General features: G+C 41.1%; 2 long non-coding RNA genes and 1 pseudogene across 2 annotated transcripts; 1 reads left to right on the forward strand and 2 right to left on the reverse strand.

The window, feature by feature from the left end:
• Positions 1–417: 417 nt before the first annotated feature.
• Positions 418–2,333, reverse strand: LOC698890 (eukaryotic translation initiation factor 2 subunit 2-like; annotated as a pseudogene).
• Positions 2,334–2,397: 64 nt separating this feature from the next.
• Positions 2,398–7,972, forward strand: LOC144331195 (uncharacterized). The gene is made up of 2 exons (XR_013398156.1): positions 2,398–3,510; positions 7,847–7,972. It is a non-coding gene; the product is annotated as an uncharacterized LOC144331195 (long non-coding RNA).
• LOC144331196 (uncharacterized) lies at positions 7,914–10,837 on the reverse strand. Its single transcript, XR_013398157.1, has 2 exons — positions 9,800–10,837; positions 7,914–9,057 (listed from the first exon to the last, which is right to left on the reverse strand). It is a non-coding gene; the product is annotated as an uncharacterized LOC144331196 (long non-coding RNA).
• Between the last annotated feature and the right edge of the window lie 7,682 nt (positions 10,838–18,519).

Below are 18,519 nucleotides of genomic sequence, written 5' to 3' on the forward strand. Positions count from 1 at the left end.
GGGAGACTTTTTGTCTCTACAAAAATTTTAAAAATTACACCGGTGTGGTGACATGCACCTGTAGTCCTAGCTACTTGGGAGGCTGAGGTGGGAGGATCACCTGAGCCCAAGAGTTGAAGCTGCAGTGAGATATAATCACACCACTGCATGCCAGCCTAGATACAGAGCAAGATCCTGTCTCAAAATCTTGTTTTACAACTCCATTAGCTGTATGGTGCTTTTTTTTTCACTGTTATAATAACTTTAATTTAACTTGCATTTTACAGAAGTCTAGGAACGATTTTAAAAAAGCACCTTCTTACCCCATATCATGTTTCTTTGATAGGTGTTAAAGTAGACAATGAGTATGTCAACAGCTTGAGCATCAGCGTCTTGCAAGGACTTCAGATCAATCAACCACTCGCCAAAAATCTTGGCAGCTTTTTAAATCTTGCTTTTAATACAATGGTACATCCACTCTGATGGCAAACCTGTCCAGCCACATCTCCACAACACGCTTTGCAAAATCAGTGATTAGCAAATTAGTTAGCTTTGGCACCGAGCTTTGCTCGCTTGCCCATGACAGCCTGGAAGCCGGTTTTGATGCTGGCAACAGAACATCTAGAATGACAAGTTTCGCACTGTAGGAAATAGAGTCACGTGTCCTTCTGCAGGATTGTGTCCAGTAATCGGCACATGTGACAAGTGACATATTCCTTGATATATCTTCTCAAGGCATTTTCTATCTGTTTCTGTTGGAATCTTCCTTTGATTACAAGTTGATTATTACCAGCTATAGAACTACTTGTATCCAATTCAGCCAACAAAAATGCAGGAGATGTTTGGGCTGACGATGTAATAGTTTACAGATATGTGTAAAGTTGACAAGTTTTCTTGGTTCCTAGTCGGACGAACTGTGGAGGTTTCATGACAAATTTCCTTTTCTCCCCAGCAACCAGATCTGGATTCTTTTCCCTCGTGATGTTGAACACTCAATTCAGTAGCTCCTCATATGTGTAGTCTCTTTCTGAGCCTGCCCAAGCAGGGCCTGTCTGATTACCAAATGAGATACCATCATCTTTTTTGTTGTCTTCATCTTCTAGAGCTTTATCTTTCTCTAGTATTTCATCCTCATCTGGGAATTTGACCTTCTTTTTCTTCTTTTTATTGCCAAGCATAATGTCACGGTCATCCTCTGGTTTAGTTAGTTCTTGAACATCACTTTTTTTTTTTTTTTTTTGAGACAGAGTCACTCTGTGTCACCCAGGCTGGAGTGCAGTGATGCGATCTCGACTCACTGTAACCTCCGCCTCCCAGGTTCAAGCAGTTCTCTGCCTCACATTCCCGTGTAGCTGGGACTACAGGTGCCGGCCACCATGCATGGCTAATTTTTGTATTTTTAGTAGAGATGGGGTTTCACCATGTTGGTCAGGCTGGTCTCGAACTCCCGACCTTAGGTGATCCGCCGGCCTCAGCCTCCCAAAGTGCTGGGATTACAGGCGTGAGCCACTGTACCCGGCTTGAACATCACTTTCAATCTTAAGATCCTTTACGCTTTATTTAGCTTCATCAGTATCAAACATCTTTTTAGTTTTTTTCTTCTTTTTCTTTTGATTAAAGAAGTTCAAGTCATCTAGATCACCAGAAGCATCTTTTTTTCCCAGTGCCCTCTTCATCAGCTTCCAAATCTTTGTCCTCATTTGGCTCTGGCTCCACTTGTTTTGTTTCTGAAGGCTGGTTTTCTCAGTTTGGGTATCCCCTTCCTCATCTAACATAAAAGGCTTCTTTTTCTTCTTTTTCTTTTTGCTCATAGTAGGATCAAAAATCATCTCCTCCCCAGACATGGCTGCGGCTCGAGTGGGCTTGGGACGGACGGGAAGTCAGGCTGGTGAGCCCCAGGCCCCAGCGGCAGTGCTGCTCCTGCCGGTTACCTCTCCCACCACCGCACCGGTGCTTTTTATTTTTATTTTTTTAATTGTCTGTCTTTTCTCTTGGTTTTGGATCAAGGGCTATCTTCTTGTATACCAGATTCTTTCTTTTCTTTTTTTCTTTTTTTTGAGACGGAGTCTTGCTCTATTGCCCAGGCTGGAGTGCAATGGCAGGATCTCGGCTCACTGCAACCTCTGCCTCCTGATTTCAAGCGATTCTCCTGACTCAGCCTCTCGAGTAGCTGGGACTACAGGGCGCCTGCCACCACGCCCAGCTAATTTTTTGTATTTTTAGTAGAGACGGTGTTTCGCCGTGTTGGCCAGGATGGTCTCGATTTCCTGACCTTGTCATCCACCCACCTCAGCTTCCCAAAGTGGTGGGATTATAGGCGTCAGCCACTGCACCCGGCCTGTATACCAGGTTCTTTTTTTCCGTCTCAAAAAAAAAAAAAAAAAAAAAAAAAAGGAGTGTAAACAGCTGTATTTTACGGGTGCACAATGTTTTTAAAATTGTAACATTTAAAAACTTTGTCATATCTGCTAATTAATTCTACAAACAATATTGATGTCTCTTTGATATACGATAGGACACTATTTTCTTGTAAAAAATTTTTTAATAATAATAAAAAAGACTATCTGCTGGGCACAGTGGCTCATGCCTGTAATCCCAGCATTTTGGGAGGCCAAGGCAGGCAGTCACCTGAGGTCAGGAGTTCGAGACCAGCCTGGCCAACGTGGTGAAACCCCGTTTCTATTAAAAATAAAAAAAGTAGCCGGACATGGTGGCAGACACTTGTAATCCCAGCTACTCGGGAGGCTGAGGCAGGAGAATTGTTTGAACCTGGGTAGCGGAGATTGCAGTGAGCTGAGATCGCCCTATTACACTCCAGCCTGGGTGACAAGAGCGAAACTTCGTCTCAAAAAAAAAAAAAAGAAGAACCTAATAACAGTACACTTTCAATTATTCTCTTTAATCTTTTCTATGATTGCTTTTATTTTATTTATAAATGTGCAATAAACCCACAATACATTCCACTATATTTCTTTTTGAAAGTCAATAATTTTTAGAGATCAAAAATAAAAGTAAAAAAGTTTTTATATGTAATTTTAGTCATTTCCAGAAATCTTCATTTTTTGTGTGTAGATTTCTTTGCTTTGTGTGTAATACCAGATTCTGTGCTATCATATTCCTCTTGCTTAAAGAACTTCCTTTTTTTTTTTGAGGCAAGCTCTTGCTTTGTCACCCAGGCTAGAGTGTAGTGGCACAGTCACAGCTCACTGCAGCCTCTACCTTTTGGGCTCAAGCAGTCCTCCCACCCCAGCCTCCCAAGGAGCTGGGACTACAGGTGTGCACCACCATGCCTGGCTACTTCTTTCCTTTTTTTTTTTTTTGTAGAGACAAGGTCTCACTATATTGCCCAGACTGGTCTCAAACTCCTGGGCTCAAGTGATCCACCTTGGCCTCCCAAAGTGCTGGGATTACAGACGGGAACGACCACGCCTGGCCTAAGAACTCCTTTTAACATTTCTTTTCTTTCTTTCTTTCTTTTTTCTTTTTTTTTTGAGATGGAGTTTCACTTTCACTCTTGTTGCCCAGGCTGGAGTGCAATGGTGCGATTTCAGCTCACCACAACCTCCACCTCCTGGATTCAAGCAATTCTCCTGCCTCAGCCTCCTGAGTAGCTGGGATTACAGGCATGCACCACCACGCCTGGCTAATTTTTGTATTTTTAGTACAGATGGGCTTCTCCATGTTGGTCAGGCTGGTCTTGAACTCCCGAACTCAGGTGATCCACCCGCCTCAGCCTCCCAAAGTGCTGGGATTACAGGTGGGAGCCACCATGCCTGGCCAATATTTCTTATAGTACAGGACTGTTGGTAATAAATTGTTTGGTTTGTTTTCTAAGGAAGTATTTATTTTGCCTTCATTTTTGAAAAGTATTTTCATTGAGTATAGAACTCTGGTTAAAAGTGGGTTTTTTCAATATTTTTTAAATGTCACTTTATTGTCTTCTGGTTTGCACAGTTTTAATGAAAAACCTGGTATAATTCTTATCTTCATTCCTCTGCATTTAATGTGCCTTCTGTTTTTGGTTGTCTTCAAAGTGTTCTCTTTCTGGTTTTCAGTAGTGTGGTGGGGGGCTAGGTTGCTAGAGGGTCTTTCTTTTCTTTTGAGACAAGCATCTTGCTCTGTTGCTCAGGCTGGAGTACAGTGGTGTGATTACAGCTCACTGCAGCCTCGAACTCCTGGGTGGGAGTTGACTCCTGGGCAGGAGTCAGTACAGGGCAGCAAATGTTGAGGTTTCACAGGGGCCTCTCTGGAAACCTCGCCCTCAAGGCCCCTGCTTGTCTTAAAGAGCTCTGAAATGCCTCTGCGATCATCCTTCCTTTGCCTTAATAAACGGAACCTGGTTTTCCTCTAGTCCTACTAATCTCTTTAGCAAATTGTTGCTTGGCCATGGCCTTGGTTTGCTCTCCTGAAGACGCCTTTTCACTCTTTACCAGGACAGGCCGTGAATTTTCTAAATCTTTCTGCTCTGCTTCCCTTTTAGTGATACATTCAATCTTTAAATTATTTCTCATCAGGCCTGGCGCCATGGCTCACGCCTGTAATCCCAGCACTTTGGGAGGCTGAGGTAGGTGGATCACTTGAAGCCAGGAGTTTGAGACTATCCTGGCCAACATGGTGAAACCCTGTCTCTACTAAAATTACAAAAATTAGCCAGGCGTGGTGCTGCACGCCAGTAATCTCAGCTACTCAGGAGGCTGAGGCAGGAGAATCGCTTGAACCTGGGAGGTTCAAGTGAGCTGAGCTGAGATGGCGCCACAGCACTCTAGCTTGAGCGACAGAGCCAGACTCCATCTCAAAAAAGGAAAAGAAAGAAATGAAATTAATTATTTCCATCAGTTTCTTGGTGGGAGTAAAAAAATTCTTTCTATCCTCTCATATCTTACTACATGCAGTTAAAAGTAGCCACGAAGCTCCTTCAATATTTTGCATCTTAGAGATTTTTCCACGAGATATTCTATTTATTTTTTATTGTTGTTTATTTTTTTGAGATGGAGTTTCGCTCTTGTCACCCAGGTTGGAGTGCAATGGCACAATCTTGGCTCACTGCAACCTCCACCTCCTGGGTTCAAGCAATTCTCCTGCCTCAGTCTCACAATTAGCTGGGATTACAGGTGTATGCTACCACTCCTGGCTAATTTTTTTGTATTATTAGTAGAGACAGGGTTTCACCATGTTGGCTAGACTGGTCTTGAACTCCTGACCTCAGGTGATCCACCTGCCACGGCCTCCGAAAGGGCTGGGATTACACGCATGAGCCACCGTGCCCAGCCCAGATATTCTATTAATAGTTCATCACACTCAAGTTCTGCCTTCCACAAAGCCCTAGGACATGGACGAAATTCTATCAAGTTCTTTGCAACGGTATAAGAAGGATGGTCTTTACTCCAGTTTGCAATATCTTATTCCTCATTTCTATCTGAGACCCCATCAGAATGGCCTTCATTGTCCATATTTTTTCTTTTCTTTTTTTGAGACAGAGTCTCACTCTGTCTCCCAGGCTGGAGTGCAGTGGTGTGATCTGGGCTCACTGCAACCTCCGCCTCCCAGGTTTAAGCGATTCTCCTGCCTCAGCCTCTCGAGTAGCTGGGATTACAGGCACACACCACCATGCCCAACTGATTTTTGTATTTTTAGTAGAGACAGGGTTTCACCATATTGGTAAGGCTGGTCTCGAACTTCTGACCTCAGGTGATCCACCCACCTTGGGCTCCCAAAGTGTTGGGATTACAGGCATGAGCCACTGAGCCTGGACTACTGTCCATATTTCTATGAACATTCTAAGCAACATCACTCTAGTAATCTCTAGGAAGGTCCAAACTTTGCCAACAGCTTTTCTCTTCTTCTGAGCCTTCTTGAGAATTGCCCTTAGTGCTCCACTCATGGCAGTCTAGGTGTTTTCTAGCCTGCTCTTCCAAATTCTTCCAGCCTCTATGCATTACCCGGTTCCAAACTTGATTCCACATTTTCAGGCATTTGTTATAGCATCAGCCCTGCTTCTTGGTACCAGTTTTCTGTCTTGGTCCATTTTGTGCTGCTGTAACAGAATATCTGAAGACTAAGTAACTTATAAAGAAAAAATGTATTTAGCTCCCAAACTTTTGAGTTCTGGAGCCTGGAAAGTCCAATATGAAGGTGCCAGCATCTAATGAGGGCTTTCCTGCTGCATCATCCCATGGTGGAAGATGAGAGAGTGGGAAAGGATGAGAGAGGGCTGACTCGATTTTATAACAAACCCACTATCTCGACAATGAATCCACTCCCATAATAACAACCTTAATCCATTCATGAGGGCAGATCATTCATGACCTAATCACCTTTTACACACCCCATCTCTCAACACTGTTGCATTAGGTGATTACATTTACAACACAAAACTTTGTGGGATACATTAAACTCATAGCATTTGCATAATTTATGAAGTTAAAAAATCAATCAACCAAAAAATTGTTTGCCCTTAAACATGGGAGAAGGAAAGATGGGCTGAGCTAAGGTTTTTGGGTTTTTTGTTTGTTTTTGTTTTCGTAGAGATGGGGTTTCACCATGTTGCCCAGGTTAGTCTGAACTTCTGAGCTCAAAAGATGCTCCTGCTTCAGCCTCCCAGATTGCTGGGATTACAGGCATGAGCCACCATGCCTGGCCTGAACTAGTTTTTTCTACAGCTATTTTTCTGCCACTAGGCAAAATTTATTCGACTCTCCTCAAACAGAAGGAAGTAGAGAACTTACTGGGTCAGACATAGCGCTAAACATTTTAAAACCATATGATACGAGTGTGATTATTAGCCGGCCTTTTTTTAAAAGGCTAAACTCAAAACAAAACAATAAAAAAACACACTCTGAGAAAGAGTAAATGCCTTGCCGAACGTCACAGAGTTAGGAAGTTTAGAGAAAAGTCCATACTTTTAACTACTGGGTAACACTACCTTCTACATTCAGGAATATATATAAACACCATACAAAAAATTCAGTTGCTAAGCAAAGGTAAGAAGATGAGACTATTGTCCATGTGATATTTGGCACATTGCCACACTAGTGACTAGAGAATCTAGAGTATTAGATTCATTGAATTTCCAGCTCTTGAATCTTCATGTTATATATTCATTATAATTAAATCCACTACAATAACACCAACAAAAATCAGATAGTCTGGAGCTTTTCAGGACATTCATTTACCAATACCATTATAACAAAGCTCCTTGAGGGCAGGAGCCTTGTCCTATTAATATTTATATTCTCCACTAGATATTTACATCTAGCACGATAGACCCTGGGTAAATTTCTAACTGAAATCCTCCCTATAGTAACAGATTTCCAAAATTCAGACAAGGCACATTTATTTCAAGCAATATTTGCTAGAGAAATGCTCTACTTTACCATAAAAGAATTAGAAGAGTCCCTTGAGCTACTTTTCTCCATTATCATTATTGTAGTTGTCATTGGCATTATTATCACCATAGCAACTACCATTTATTAAGTGCTTACTCTATGCTAGTGATTTACTGCAACAACTCATTTTATCATCACAATACTATTATGAGAAAGATATTACCATCCCTATGCTACCTGAAGGACACTGGGGCTCGAAGAAGTTAAGAAACTAATCAGGCTGGGCTTGGTGGCACACACTTGTAATCCCAGCACTTCAGGAGGCTGAGGCGGGCAGATCTCAAGGTCAGGAGTTCAAGACCAGCCTGACCAATATGGTGAAACCCCGTCTCCACTAAAAATACAAAAATTAGCTGGGCGTGGTGGGGCACACCTGTAGTCCCAGCTACTCGGGAGGCTGAGGCAGGAGAATCGCTTGAACCTGGGAGGCAGAGGTTTCAGTGAACCAAGATCATGCCACTGCACTCCAGCCTAGGCGACAGAGTGAAACTGTCTCAAAAAAAAAAAAAAAAAAAAGAGGAAACTAATCAAAGCACACAGTTAAATTGGTGGGACTTGAATTCAAAATCATGTTTGCATGTGACCCATTATTGGGTATATTCTCAAATAAATATAACTCATTCTACCATAAAGATGCATGCACTTGCATGTTCATTGCAGCACTGTTCACAATAGCAAAGACAAGGAATCAATCCAAATGTCCATCCAAAGTAGAGTGGATAAAGAAAATGTGGTACATATACACTATGGAATAGTACACAGCCATAACAAAGAATGAGATTATGTTCTCTGCAGCAACATGGATGGAGATGGAGGCCATTAACCTAAGCAAACTAATGCAGGATCAGAAAACCAAACACCACACGTTCTCACTTATAAGTAGGAGCTGAACATTGAGATAAAGAAGGGAGCAATAGATGCCAGGGTCTAACCGAAGGTGGAGGGTGAGGACTGAAAAACTACCTAAAGGGTACTATGCTTATTACTTGGGTGACAAAATAATATGTACACCAAACCCCTGCAACATGCGATTTATCTATAGAACCAACCTGTACATGTACCCCTGAAACTAAAAGTTTTAAACAATCATTTTTATTTGACTCCATTCATGCAGCTTTTCAAAAATACCTATTGTGCACCTACTATATGCCAGATACTTTTTAGAAACCGGGTTCAAAATTCACAAAGTACAAAAGTGGCAGCATAAAGCCATTTCCCATCTCATTCTGCCCTGCCTCTCTCCACCACTGTGTCTACACCACCAACCAGCTTCCCTCTTTTGAGCAACCAATGTTATCAGTTTCTGGTGAGGCCTGTAACTTCAGTCAGGGAGTTCCTTTTTGGGTCAAACCTTGGCATGGGCAATCTCTCCTACCACTCTCACACCTCTCCAAATGACCTCAGACTTCTTCAATAAGCCAATCTTTTTTTTTTTTTTTTTTTTTTTGAGATGGAGTCTTGCTCTATCACCCAGCCTGGAGTGCAGTGGCATGATCTCGGCTCACCACAACTTCTGCCTCCTGGGTTCAAACCATTCTCCTGCCTCAGCCTCCCGAGTAGCTGGGATTACAGGTGTGTGTCACCACGCCCAGCTAATTTTTGTATTTTGAGTAGAGACGGGGTTTCACCATGTTGGCCAGGCTGGTCTTGAACTCCTGACCTTGTGATCCACCCACCTCAGCCTCCCAAAGTGCTGGGATTATAGGCATGAGCCACCGTGCCTGGCCAGCGATAAGCCAATCTTAAATAATTCAGTGTTTCAGGCCCATTTCACGTCTGGGGGAAACATGTGTCTTGGGAAGGCAGCTTATGTTTGAAACGAGATGAAGTCCTTAAGGAACGGAAGGGTGAGTTCCTGTAGGTTAATTCACAATGTCTTTACCATGAAGCCTCCGTTTTTCTAGGAGGCGGCCATCCTCAGCTCTCATAGATCCCCATACTTAGAAAGTCCACACTGCTTGCCTTCCACCTCTGTCTGAACCGGGCTCTCTCTGACACTGGCAGCCCCACAGAACACGGGTCTTGCGACTTCTTTGTGGGCCTGGCATCGTGACATTTGTTGTCTTTTCCTTTTCTCAGAGTGGAATCTTTACAGTGCTCCTTAAAGTGAAGGATGGTGGAATTTTGTGGCCATAAGATCTGAGAGGACATTGTGAAAATTTTAAAATCAGGAACAGAATTTGGACTGGCTTCCAGGTTTTCCAATAGACTTTGAGATCTCTGGCAGTAAGTCCCTCTTCCCCTACTTTCTCGGTGGTGATTAGAAGGGCACCTGGTTAGCGAAAAACATGCAAATTAAAAGGCACAGGATCAAGAGGAGCAGGCTGTTGCTCTTGAATAGAGGTGTCCATGGTCCAGACAGCATGAGTCCTGGTTTATCATTGAGATTAATAGTACCGGCCAGGTGTGGTGGCTCATACCTGTAATCCCAGCACTTTGAGAGGCTGAGGCTGGCAGATCACCTGAGGTCGGGAATTTGAGACTAGCCTGACCAATATGGTGAAACCCCATCTCTACTAAAAATAAAAAATTACCCTGGCTGTGGTGGCATGCACCTGTAATCCCAGCTACTCAGGAGGCTGAGACAGGCGAATTGCTTGAACCTGGGAGTCAGAGGTTGCAGTGAGCCGAGATCATGCCACTGCACTCCAGCCTGGGCAACAGAGAGAGATCCTGTCTCAAGAAACAAAAAACGGCCAGGCGAGGTGACTTGCGCTTGTAATCCCAGTACTTTGGGAGGCTGAGGCTGGCGGATCACCTGAGGTCAGGAGTTTGAGACCACCCTGGCCAACATGGTGAAACCCCGTCTCTACTAAAAATACAAAAATTAGCCAGGCATGGTGGTGGGCATCTGTAATCCCAGCTACCCTGGAGGCTGAGGCAGGAGAATCACTCGGACCCGGGAGGTGGAGGTTGCAGTGAGCTGAGATCACGCCACTGCACTCCAGCCTGGGCACTCCAACAAAACTGAAACTCCGTCCCCCGCCAAAAAAAGATGTTGATAGTACTTTCTCAGGACTTGTTGCCTAGGAGTTTGGCTGTATATCTACAGATTTAGATTATATGTAGAAATCTCACTTCTGATATTGTAACCCTCGTTTAAAATTATTATAGGGTACATTACTGGCTTTCATATGATATCCTTTCATCGTCTAAAAAAAAAACTACGTAGAGGCTGGGTGTGGTGGCTCACACCTGTAATCCCAGCATTTTGGGAAGTTGAGACAGGCCAATCACTTGAGGACAGGAGTTTGAGACCAGCCTGGCCAACATGATGAAACCCCATCTCGACTAAAAATACAAAAATGAGCTGGGCATGGTGGCACAGGCCTGTAGTCCCAGCTACTCGGGAGGCTGAGGCACAAGAATCACCTGAGCCTGGGAGGCAGAGGTTGCAGTGAGCTGATATCACGCCACTGCACTCTAGCCTGGGTGACAGAGGGAGACTCCGTCTCAAAAAAAAAAAAAAAAGAACCAAACCTACCAGTTGTATTGAGATATAATTCACATATCATAAAATTTACTCATTTAAAGTTTTTTTTTTGGCCGGGTGTGGTGGCTCATGTCTGTAATCCCAGCACTTTGGGAGGCTGAGGTGGGTGGATTACCTGAGGTTAGGAGTTCGAGACCAGCCTGGGCAAGATGGTGAAACCCCGTCTCCACCAAAAACACAAAAATTAGTTGGGTGTGGTAGCGCACACCAGTAATCTCAGCTACTTGGGAGGCTGAGGCAGGAGACTTGCTTGAATCTGGGAAGCAGAGGTTGCAGTGAGCCAAGATCATGCCACTGCACTCCAGCCTGGGTAACAGTGAACTCCGCCCTGTCTCAAAAAACAAAAAAAAAAAAAAAAGAAGAAAAAGTGTTATTAAAGCTATTCACAAAGCTGTGTAACAACCACCACAATAACTGTTAGAACATTTTCATCACTCCAGAAAGAAACCCTGTATCCACCAGCAGTCACCCTTCATTTATCCCCAACCTCCTCAGCCTTGGCAAACACTATTCCACTTTTCATTTCTACACATTTGCCTATTCTGAACATCTCATATACAGCAGGGGTGTCCAATCTTTTGGCTTCCCTGGGCCACACTGGAAGAGGAACTATCTTGGGCCACACTAAAATACACTAACACTAACGATTGCTGATGAGCTAAAAAAAAAAAAAAAAAAAAAATCACAAAAAATCTCATCACGTTTTAAGAAAGTTTCCGAATCTGTGATGGACTGCATTCAAAGCCATCCTGGGCCACATGCGACCCATGGGCCGTGGGCTGGACAAACTTGAAAGATACATATAATATGTGGGCTTTTGCATTTGACTTCTTTTGAAAATAAATCTTTTCAAAGTTCATCCATGTATCAGATGTATCTTTTTATTACCAAATAATATTCCATTGTATGGATATACCACTTTGAACATACACATTCATCATTTGAGGGACATTTGGGTTGTTTCCACTTTTTGGCTATTATAAATAATTCTGCTGTGAACATTAGTGAACGATGTTTTTGTGTGTTTTTGTGTGGACACATGTTTTCATTTTGTGGGAATATACCCAAGAATAGAATCATTGGGTCATGTGGTAACATTATGTTTAAACTTTTCAGGCATTGCCAGACTGCTTTTCCAAGCTGCTGCTTCATTTTACATTGCAATTAGCAAAGCATGGGGTTCCAAATCTCCACATCCTCACCAACACTTGTGTTTTTAAAATTATTATAGCTATCCTAGTGGATGTGAAGTGGCATCTCATTGTGGTTTTGATTTGCATTTCCCTGATGACTAATGACATTGAATATTTTTTCATGTGCTTATTGGCTATTTGTATATCTTCTTTGGAGAAGTATCTATTCAGACCTTTAGCCCATTTAAAGAACTGGGTGCTCTTTTTATTATTGAATTCTTCATCACTTTTTAAATTGAGCAGTTACCTAAAGCTCTACCTAAAGCTCCATGGTCAGTAAAATTCACCCACATGACAGTGGTATGTGATGCACCTTGTAGTATGTAAAATGTGGAAAAAGGCTAGGCATGGTGGCTCATGCGTGTAATCCCAGCACTTTGGGAGGCTGAGACTGGTGGATCACCTGAGGCCAGGTGTTCAAGACTAGCCTGGCCAACATGGCAAAACTTCATCTCTACTAAAAATACAAAAATTAGCCAGTACCTGTAACCCCAGCTACTCAGGAGGCTGAGGCAGGAGAATTGCTTGAATGCAGGAGGTGGAGGTTGCAGTGAGCCAAGATCACGCCATTGCACTCCAGCCTGGGTGACAGAGCAAGACTCCATCTCAAAAAAAAAAAAAAAAAAAAAATTGGAAAAAGAACATCACTGAAGCAATGTCATGATGCCTACTGTTTATGTATTTCAGGGCTCTGATTCCATTTATGATGTGGATGAGGCATTTCTGTTTGATCAGGTTAGTATTTTGTAAATTAGTAAACCACTAAAGCACTAACTAGATTTTGTCAAATATTTGAAAAATATATGATTTGATATGAAATTCAATAAATGCTTTAGTCATCCCAACAGTTGAAGATAAAACTTAGTGTAAGTATAAATAGAACCAAGTTGTTATAATAAAATCCACTGATGCTTTCAAGCTATAGCTAACTTGAATTTTTACCTCTACATATATTTATTAAAAGTAAGTTGCAAAATGTTTACCTAAATTCCTTCTAGATAAATTACAAGAACCTTCTTACAAATTTGGTCTTTTGCACAACAGCAATGGCTAAAATAAATGGGGCCAAATTTTTGGAGAAAGTCTTGTTTAATTCAGAATATAATTAAAATCTCATGTAGCTTTATTGGTTTTAGTATCCAGCAGAGAAAAAATATTGAAACTCCAAGAGATTTTGAATTAAATAGCTAGAACAGTTTTGTTTTATTAGTTCTGACTGTGTGAAAAAAAATCATAAGGACAACTTTGGAAAAATCTAGTTCTTTTAGGGCCCCAAATGACTTTTAAAACAATAAAACAAACTATAAAACGTACACAAGTGATATTAAAAATTATGTAGTTCAATAAATGTGACATTCACAAATGTGGTTGTAATTTTTTTTTTAACTTTAGCTAAGTGAACATGGATCTGATGATTAGATGTAGAAAAGGTAGTGTTATATAGCTTAACAGAATTAAGTGCTTCAGTTTGCCAGTGAGAATTATGTAGCTGAGTTGGAATGTTTTACCAATGCCTTCTCAGATCTCCATCTACTTCCCAGGATCTGTGGCTAAATCAAAGAAAGAGAGGATGCTTCCTTTATTAGTGATTATTTAATAATTCTATGCTAGTGATTATTTCCCTAGCATTTTAATATATATTTTTAAAAGATTTGTAGATTTAGATCTTTTGGCTGGTGGTTGAATCATGCACAGAATAAACCAGTACCATAAACTCATACTATTTCTGAAGATGAGGAATAAAGGCTGGCTAGTGATTTACTGTGAAAGCATTAAATGAATTGGAGTCATCATCTGTTACTTGCGGAGTAGAAGGGGCAGGAAAAAGGAGAACAACAAAAACAAGGGGGAAACATTTTGTGAGAAAAATAATAAGCACAGTTTTCTGCTTAGTTTACTGAGGTCCCAATCTTTGAAGACCCAAACATAACTTGTGAAGGTAGGTTTGAATTTCAGATAACTGTTCTTTCTTGGTCCCCAGAGCTTGTCTCTGTCCTTGGAACACAGAAGAGCACATTGAATTCATCAGGCCATTCATGAGAATGATGACTGGTGGAGATGGCATAACATTGGAGCTGACCCACAGAGGGATCAATGATTCCCAAATAACGCTTCACTGATAGTTTCCAGGGGCAAGGCACTACCTGAAATTGTACGCAATCTTCACAAATTATTCAAAACATTTTGCCTTTAAAAAAATGGATGGTAGGCTGGGCATGGTGGCTCATGCCTGTAATGCCAGCACTTTGGGAGGCCGAGACGGGAGGATCATGAGGTCAGGAGATCGAGACCATCCTGGCTAATACGGTGAAAGCCCATCTCTACTAAAAGTACAAAAGAATTAGCTGGGTGTGGTGGCGGGCGCCTGTAGCCCCAGCTATTTGGGAGGCTGAGGCAGGAGAATGGCGTGAACCTGGAAGGCAGAGCTTGCAGTGAGCCAAGATGGCGCCACTGCACTCCAGCCTGGGTGACAGAGCAAGACTCCGTCACAAAAAAAAAAAAAAAAAAAAAAAAAAAAAGGATGGTAAAAAGGAATTTGAGATTTAAAAAAAGAAATGGTGTTTTCATTTTTTTCTCATTTTTACATTGAAAACTTTCAAATCTATAGGAATTATGGTAATTTAATTACTATGTGTAATTATAAAAAAGCTAAAATTAGAGTACAACAAATACTTATATACCCTGAAATTATAGTAAAACAAATACCTGTATACTCTTCGCCTAAATTCACCAGTTAATAATTCTCGATACAGGCATACCTCATTTTATTGTGCTTCACCTTATTGTGCTTTGCAGATACTACCGTTTTTTACAAATTGAAGCTTTGTGACGCCCCTGCATCAAGCAAGTCTATTGGCACCATTTTCCCAAGAATATGTGCCCATTTTATGTCTTTGTGTAACATTTGGGTAATTCTTGTAATATTTATTATTATATCTGTAATGATGATCTGTGATCAGTGATCTTTGATGTTACTGCTTAATCATTTTGGGGCACCACAAACTGCACCCATAGAAGATGGCTAACTTAATAAATGTCGTGTGTTCTGACTGTCCTACTGACAGGCTGTTCCCCAGTCTCTTTCCTTCTCTCCTTGGGCCTCCTTATTCCTTGAGAGACAACAATATTGAAATTGGGCAAATTAATAACCCTACAATAGCCCTTAAGTGTTCAAGGGAAAGCAAGAATCGCATGTCTCTTTCAATCAAAAGCAAGAAATGATTAAGCTCAGCAAGGAGGTCATGTAGAAAGTTAAGATCCACCAGAAGTTAGACAAGCTGTGAACACAACGGAAGAGTTCTTGAAGGAAATGTAAGGTGGTACTCCAATGAACAAATGAATGCTAAGAAGTGAAACAGCCTTATTGCTGATCTGGAGAAAGTGCAAGTGGTCTGGATAGAAGATTAAACCAGCCACAACATTCCCTTACACGAAAGCCTAATCCAGAGCAAGGCCCCAACTCTCTTCAATTCTATGAAGGCTGAGAAAGGTGAGGAAGCTGCAGAAGAAATGGTGGATATTAGATGAGGTTGGTTCACGAGGTTTAAAGAAGGAAGCCATCACCATAACATAAAAGTGCAAGGTAAAGCAGAAAATGTTGATAGAAAAGGTGCAGCAAATTACCCAGAAGATCTAGCTAAGATCATTGATGAACATGGCTACACTAAACTGATTCTACATGTAGATCAAAAAGCCTTCTATTGGAAGAAGATGCCATCTAGGACTTTCATAGCTAGTGAGAAGTCAATGCTGGCTTCAGAGTTTCAAAGGACAGTCTGACTCTCTTGTTAGGTGCTAATGCAGCTGACACTTAAGTTGAAAGCAATGCTTATTGGCCATTCTGAAAATCCTAGGGCCCTTAAGAATTATGCTACATCTACTCTGCCTGTGCCCTATAAATAAAACAACAAAGCCTAGATGGCAGCACATCATTTTACTGTGTGGTTTACTGAATATTTTAAGCCTACTGTTGAGATCTACTGCTCAGGAAAAAAAAAATATGCCTTTCAAATTATTACTGATCATTGACAATGCACCTGGTCACCCAAGAGCTCTGAAGATATACAAAAAGATGAATGTTGTTTTCATGCCTGCTAACACAACATCCATTCTGCAGGCCATGAATCAAAGAGTGATTTTGATTTTCAAATCTTATTACTTAAGAAATACATTTTGTAAGGCTATAGCTGCCATAGATAGTGATTCCTCTGATGGATGTGGGCAAAGTCAAGTGAAACCCTTCTGGAAAAGATTCACCACTCCAGAGGCCATGATTCATGGGAGGAGGTAAAAATATCAACATTAACAGAAGTTTGGAAGAAGTTGATTCCAACCCTCACAGATGACTTTGAGGGGTTCAAGATTTCGGTGGAGAAAGTAATTGCATATGTGCTGAAAACAGCAAGAGAAATAGAAGTGGAGCCTGAAGATGTGACTGAATTGCTGCAATCTCATGATACAACTTGAATGACGAGGAGTTACTTCTTACGGATGAGCAAAGAAAGTGTTTTTTTGAGATGGAATCTACTTCTGCTGAATATGCTGTGAACATTATTGAAATGACAACAAAGGATTTAGAATATTACATAGCTGGATGCAATGGTTCATGCCTGTAATCCATTTAGGGAGGCAGAGGCAGGAGAATAGCTTGAGCCCAGTAGTTCGTGACCTGCCTGGGCAATGTAGTGAGACTCCATTCTCTACAAAAAGGAAAAAAAAAGGACAAAAAAGAGAGAGACTATTACACAACCACACTTGATAGAGCAGCACAGGGTTTGAGAAAATTAACTCCGATTTTGAAAGTTCTACTGTGGATAAAAATGCTATCAAACATCACCACATGCTACAGAGAAATCTTTTATGAATGGAGCAGTCAATAGATGTGGCAAACTTCATTGTTGTCTTTAAGGAGTTGCCACAGCCACCCCAACCTTCTGTGCCTCCCACCCTGCAGTCATCCACATCAAGGCAACACCCCTCAAAAGCAAAAAGATTATTACTTGCTGAAGGCACAGATGATTGTTAGCAATTTTTTCTTTTTTTTTGAGATGGAGTCTCATTCTGTTGCCCAGGCTGGAGTGTAGTAGCATGATCTCAGCTCACTGCAACCTCTTCCCCCCGGATTCAAGCAATTTCCGGCTAATTTTTGTACTTTTAGTAGACACGGGGGTTTTACTATATTGGCCAGGCTGGTCTTGAACTCATGACCTCAAGTGATCCGCTGGCCTTGGCCTCCCAAAGTACTAGGATTACAGGCATGAGCTAACACCCCTTGCCGATAGTTAGCAATTTTTTTAGTAACAAAGTATTTTTAAATTAAGGTATGTACATTGTTTTTTCAGACATAATGCTATTGAACACTGAATACAGTATAAAGATAACCTCCTTTATATGCACTGGGAAACCAACGAATTCATGTGACTTGCTTTATTGCTGTTTATTTATTGAAGTGGTCTGGAACTGAACCTGTGATATCTCCCTCTTTATATATACATATATGTGCATATACATAGATATGTGTGTATAAATATACATGTAGATGTGTGTGCACATATATGTATATATTGAAGCATATGAAAGTAAGCTGCAGATATGACCCATCACCCCTAAACACTTTAGCTTGCAACTCCCAAGATCGCAGACATTTTCCAAAGTAACTTACAATACCAATATCATATCTAAAAGAAGATTAATAATGTCAACTAACATACACTTCATAGTTTGTCCCCATTATCCCCCCATAAAAAGCAATGTCTTTTATAGTTTTTTTAAATCTAGAATCCAGTTAATTGGGATGATATTATGAGGCCGTGTGAAAATCCTCATCCTCAACATTTCACTTGTTAGTTGATGATGACTTTCTTGAAAGAATTATTACGTTTTTTGATTGTACCAATTTTTCTGCATCTGTTAGCTGGCATTCTTCCAGCTTTCACATCCACTGCACGTTTCCCCCTCTGAGTACCACTACGGACTCACGAATTGTTATATTCAAAGTGGTATAAATCTATAATGTATTTTTAAAGCTTAAATCACCCCAAATTTTGCCGATGGAAACCACTCCAAGGTGGTCCCTATTTTCTTTTCACGGTTTCTGGCACAAGATGTCTTTGAGCTTACCTTGTACTTTTCTTGCCCTAGACCTAGAATCAGTCACTTCTTCAAGGACTTACTTATACGACAAATAGGTCATACATCCATCTAGTGCAAGTCTCCAAATATTCACAGCCATACATGTTCCCTCCAATCCACTCTTTTCTTCATAGTCAACCAATGTTCGTTATCCTTCCAGAGATAGTTTATATCATATATAAAATTATAATTTATATATACTATATAATAGAGCAATTATATTCTTACCTACCCCCAACATGCTTTAACTCGAATGACAGTGTAGTACATTTCTGAGTTTGTCTGGGCTTGTAGCTCTTGTTCGTCCTTAGATTCTGAAAGATACCTGTTAACACTA

This window comes from Macaca mulatta, chromosome 9 (genome assembly GCF_049350105.2).
Source record: "Macaca mulatta isolate MMU2019108-1 chromosome 9, T2T-MMU8v2.0, whole genome shotgun sequence".
Lineage (NCBI taxonomy): Eukaryota > Metazoa > Chordata > Mammalia > Primates > Cercopithecidae > Macaca > Macaca mulatta.